Source organism: Haemaphysalis longicornis, unplaced genomic scaffold, assembly GCF_048455015.1.
Source record: "Haemaphysalis longicornis isolate Haplotype H1 unplaced genomic scaffold, Haemaphysalis longicornis Haplotype H1 scaffold_12, whole genome shotgun sequence".
In the NCBI taxonomy this organism is placed as follows: domain Eukaryota; kingdom Metazoa; phylum Arthropoda; class Arachnida; order Ixodida; family Ixodidae; genus Haemaphysalis; species Haemaphysalis longicornis.
In genome coordinates this window covers 117,692,688-117,698,687 of record NW_027526225.1, presented here as the reverse complement: position 1 = coordinate 117,698,687, position 6,000 = coordinate 117,692,688, and positions in this window count along the sequence as shown.

Genomic DNA, 6,000 nt, shown 5'->3' with positions numbered 1-6,000 from the left:
AATGCGCTATATAGCCTCAGTAGCTCCAGCAAGGTCATGGGCGACGTCCCGACCAACCGGTACTCGAGGAACAGGACGTAAATCCTGTATGTTCCAGCGCTCTTCAAGCGGGGCTTTTCTAGCCACAGTATACGAGACGATTTACGCCGCTGCACCAGTCTCCGCACGAGTGGTTTCCTACCTGACGAACCGGGTGCACATGGATGGAGTGTCTATCAGAACTGCGAGAAGCAGCCATTCAAGCCGTGTTGTCTGGGCGGGTGCCCCAACATAAAATAAAGGTTGCTCAAAATAAAAGCGTACACTCTCTCCCTCTCCCTCTCTCACAGCATTCCGAAAGCTTGCTCTGACAGAATTCACGCTCCTCCAGGCCTGCCTTCGACCTTTACTTATATGTCAGTCGCCTTTACGAAGCTATTGTTATTGCGAACGGACTAATAATGAAGGGGTTAACGGCGCACAAAGACAACACACAAGGAAGAGAAGACAGGACAAGCGCTGAACTACAACTGATTTTTTATTTCCGCCACGAAGGGCATATAAACCAAGAGACATCCAATAACAAGGTCTCACAAATATGTCGTAAACACTTATCTCGTGCCCTGCCTTCTACGCTCGTTGCCCCAGATACTGTTTTTCTTTGTCTGAGAGCGCAACAGATGGCATGCTGACGCAGTTTTCATCAGGACGGTCAATCTCGAGTGCTTCGATAACCTCTCGCGTATGCCTGTCCTTTTCTCTAGCAATCACTGAGCACTCCCCGAACAGCGGAACGCAGGCACAATCTTTGCAGTGCGCAGCTAGGTGACTCGAAATAACCGTCTTTCATACGAGGTTTTTATGCTCCCTCAGCCTATCGTTAAGGCATCTACCCGTCTTGACGATGTAGGTTTTTCCACGATCCAAGGGGAGAGAATAAATAACGCCTTCACCGCATCGAACAAATTGTTCCCTGTGTTTATTTGAGCAGCCCACTTTTAAGTGCGAATGCACTTCTTAAGCGAGCCTGAATCGTCCGCCGCCGTTGTCCGCATAGCAACAGCTGCGGGTGCGCGCGCTCCTCGTCTTCCTCCTCGTCTTCCCTAGCAACTGGGGGAGATGGGCGCGCGCTACTCTCCTCCTCCTCTCTCCGCTCAGTGACTGCGGGTGTTGGGCGCCTCCTCTCCACTTCGGGCGGGAGAGCTCTCGCTCGCGTAGCGGGCGCTCCGCATTCCGACGCGTGAGGGCGCTCGTGTAGCCCTCGCCGTAACGGCGGGCGCTACTCTCCTCCTCCTCTCTCCGCTCAGTGACTGCGGGTGTTGGGCGCCTCCTCTCCACTCCAAGATCACGATATCCACCGTAATCGCGCAATCAACAACCGTGCATTCGCACTTACACACTCTCCCCCTCGGGGAAGTGCGAGGGATTTTTTTCTCTACCACCGCCATTCCCCATCGGACACAGCTTCGAAAGCTTGTTAGGGGCAGAGAAAATTACTTCAACATCTGCGCGCATGCCAATCTTCTTGAGGCTATGCGTAACCCCGTGCATATAAGGAACCACCACAAATTTTTCCTTCCTTGGCCTTATCTCCGGCCAGTCCTGGTCGCCACGTTTTAACCCTTTCAATAAGTCACGAGCCACTGCTGTCGGCTAATGTTGCTGGTACCCAGCAGACAACAGGCGGTTAATTTGAGACATGAAGCTATCCTATCCTTTAAACCCCCCTTCCCTTCCCTGGACTGGGTTGTATGAGGGTGAACTCCCCGTTGAGTTCAACAATATCCCCAGTTTTTTTTCTCTTCCCTGCTTTCTTAATAAATCACCACCACCAGCACCAAGCGAGAGATGAGGAAGCTAGGAAGAGGCGAAGGCGTTTAGATTCAACGAGGCCATCTTTACGCGTTGTTGATGTGTTTAATGAGGCCTGTGATTTGTTCTTTGTAAGTGCAAAGCTGGGCAGTGGTATGTGCGCTGCTGCGAGTTGAGTGTCTGATAAATCAGAGGTTGCGGACTTCTGATACATGGGGAATAATGGTGCCAGTGAGCGAGACCTGGATGGATTCAGCTGCACCGTCCAGGTAGGTCGACCGGGATCACCGGGGAGGTAGGTAATATGAGTAATTATGATTTGGGGACAGAGCAGGAGAGCCCTGTAGCTTGGGCATGCTGGTGTAAGATAAAAGCTTCTTGATCGAGGGTCCCTTCGATCATGGCATCTCTACCGCTCGTCACCCATAGTGTGACGTCGTCAGCATTGATGACAGATCGGAGGTTGGGTGTGTGTTCAAGTGCGCGAGCGAGAGGTTTCAAGACCAGATTAAAGGAAAGCGGAGAGAGGACGGCGCCCTGGGGTGTGCCACGAGAGGGCATAGGGAAAGTTGTGGACACGAGTGAGCCGAGGCGCAGTGTAGCGGTGCGGTTAGAAAGGAAGTTCGTTACGTAGGTGTGTGTGCGACTGCCAAGATTGTGGTGGCTGAGGGAGTCAAGAATGGTGTGGTGGGAGACATGATCCAAAGCTTCATATATAATCAAGTGCGAGGATGGCGGCGTTGTCGGATTTAGGTGGCTTAGGCGAGGATCCTGGGTCGAAAGGACAGGACAAAAACCAATCATATTGGGTGGGAGTCGCTGGTGCTCCGCAAGGTAGGGTCTTCCAAAGCCTCTGCCAGACTCGCATGAGCGAGTAGGTAGCCCATGATCAGACACGTCATTGGCCAACAGGTATTAGCGACAACGGGCTAGCAACACGAACGTGAACGGGGAAAGCACCTACCGTTAAAGCCAATGCCATTTTTGCTAACTTATCAGCGGCTTCATTAAGGGCTAATGCACAGTGCCAGACACCCAAACAAGCTTAATTTTACGCACATGAGAGGGAACGCAGGAATAACAAGTTTTAGCATAGGACTGACAGTTTCCGAGGAAAGGACCATGCACACGGAAAGGGAATTCATCACTCACCATCACTGAAGATTGTGCCGAGGCAAGTTTCTAGACGGCAATAAAAATGGCAAGAAATTCTGCATAAAATATAGGAATATAATCTGGTAAAGGCAATGAAAAACACCAATTGGATGCCGCAGAGAAGATACCCACCCCAACTTTCTCATTTCCCCCCCCCCCCCCCTGAGGCGTCGGCTGCAATAACCACGTGCGACGGCTACTCAGACTGGCGAGCCAGGAGAATGATTTTAATTAAAGAAACTTAGCATTTCTGGGGAAAATATAATAAAATAAATCTATAATACTGTGGGTTGAGGCTGCAACGCGGGAGCTGAAAGTAGCGTGGAGTTTAATGGATTAAGTAAAAAATTAGCAAAAATTACCTCTTGGCCCTGGAAACGAGCTCGATAAGAACCGAAAAACGCCATTGCGTGTTGGATAAAAACAGCCTATGGTCCGGCCAGCGGGGACTCAGGGAACTTTGCAAATGCATTGATGGTTAAATATTTAAACCTGGAATTCAGTCTTGAGACTCCGGCCTCTAAGCACAATAACCAAATCGGGACGTTGGTTGGTTGGTTGGTTCCTTATGTCATGGCGCGTACCCACGCGGGTGATTGGCCAAGAAGCTGCCTGTAATAATGAGGCTGTGAACCGGTTTATTTTAGAGAGAGAAAAAAAAAGAAGTACGAGAAAAAACATCGAGAGTAGAAAAAGAAATCTTTGGATAGAGCGGGATTGTCAGGAAAAAAACTTGCGAATGAAGGCATAGCTATCTAGCAGGGCATCCGGCCTGTCGCCGCAACAAAGGAATGAAAGGCGATCGTAACCAGGCAGAAGTCAGTAGCAATCGTCGTCATCCCTTTCGTCGTCGTCCTCCGACGGCATAGCCGCGGTATGGCAAATCCCCTTGTAACGCGCCCTCGCCCCGGTAGACCTCCACCTCTCCTTTAGCTGCCGTCCCACTTGTGGATGATGATGATGATGATGATGTTCCTCGGTGAATGGCACACACCCAAACAGGGGATCAACAAAACTCAGGGGTATGAAAAGAGTTGTTATTTATTTACAGGCTCCAGTAAATAGTAAATTTCGAGAGGTTTGCAATATTTTTTGAAAGCAAAATCCAAGATTTTAAAAAAAGAAAAAAGAGCGTTGGGAAGACCTCAAACCAATTACGTAAGTTTCAGAGTAAAAGAACTCAAGCAGAGCGGGAATCGATTTGAGTTTCCTATGAAGCTCAGAAGGGCTGAGAACACCTCCAGGCGGCTGAACCCCGTCTTAATTAGACGCCACAAGCGAAAGGAGACCCGGCACAGATAATTTAATCCCCAGGCTGCGTAGCGGCCCTTCAAGAAACTGAAATCTGATAGTAGCAAAACGTCGACAGGCCATCAGATAATAGTCGACGGACTCATCGTCATTACAGTAGCTACAAAGAGGAGATTTCGTTAAGCGTGACCTATAAAGATACCTGTTTATTCACGGAGCACGACAGCGGATATTGGTTAAAATAACCTCAAGGTTCCGGGAAGTGCACCAATCTGGATTCCACGGAAATTTAAGGTGATGTAAGTCTGCCAATGATAATAAAACGGATTTCTGCTGGCCTTGAATTTTTAGCATTCTACGGTACCTTGCCGCCTTGTGAAGGCATGGCTTGACAGATTCGTCATCATCTTCGGCGCGGCAGAGCCGTGGCGCGCCGGTCGCTCCCCGACGACGACGCCGACGAAGGCGGGAGCTCCTCATGGGTCGGAAGCCCACGTGAGGACGACGCCGGGCGGTGGCCGCGAGGTACGCGCTTACGCGCAGTCGGTACGTTTTTTTCTTTTAAATGCAGAGCATTTCAGTAACTCACGATGTCACCCGCGTTGACGTCCGTAGTCGTAGTCCGCACCCCTCCCCCTACACTATATAAAAAAAAAATACTATCCGGCGCCTGGTTTCGATCCCTCGACCCTGCGGGCGGAACGCAATGTATATGGTGCTCTACCCACTGCGCCACAAAGCCGACACAGAATGGGAGGCTACGAACGCGCCTTATATCCTTGACTCATTCAAACTACGTCAAGAAGCTGCTGATACAACGCATTCACTACCACCAACTCCCCAAACACTAAACGTTAACGCAATACACCCACCCCCTATGCGACGCAGTTACTCGAGTCTCCCTCGCCGGGAGATGGGCCCAATTTTTTTTGCTAAAGCCAGTGCGTGAAGGTCGTACCCGGAGCATCGCGCCAAGAGATGCCGGGAGGTCCCCGCGAGGCACGCGCTCGCGTGCGCTCGGGGTTTTCTGTATCCGCCGCAAGCATTTGTGTCGGCCTAAACATCTCTGTAGTTAAAATTTTCCGCTGCAGTTTGGCTTGTCATCCCCCATATGCAATGTCTGAGTCTGGACTATACGCAGCGACCCCATTAATATGGTCGAAGAAAAACGAAATTCATAATGGGGAACTTGTATTGACGACGTGACCGCTTCCCCGAGAAGCCGGAAGAAACTAGACGAATAAGACGGGGTGGTGCGGTTGCGAGTCGCACAGCGATTTATTATGTATACCTCAGACTTTAAAGGTCTTGAATGTGGGGCCTATTGATAACTAATCTCCTCAAAATCCATATCCATGTGATGAGGCGTACAGTCTCAAGATCCAAATCAATGTTTCGACGGCATGTGAATATGACGCAAAATCAATGCATTCCCAGCCATGTAAGCTTTGCTTAAAATAAGGCCAACAATCTGAAACAAAACGCACCTTCATAAGGGGATCAGGTAATGAGGTATGCGTTACTTATGAGGAGCATCATCATCACCATCGAGCGCGAGACGGCCCCGTGTCAAGAGCTCGCGCAGGCTCGTTCGAACAGCACTTTAGGGTTCAGCGCGCACAGCGAGACGACGCTTTCGGCTTGTCTGCCAACGCAGCGTCGTCCACGGATCTCGCATTCCCTCCGCGTGACTCCAGGGGCGGCTCACCGAACTACCCCGGGGCGCTGACTTCGCAAGACGCCGTTCACGGTACCCTAAGCGTCGAGTAACTCCGAACACGGTGGCCGGCTATCGCTTCCAGG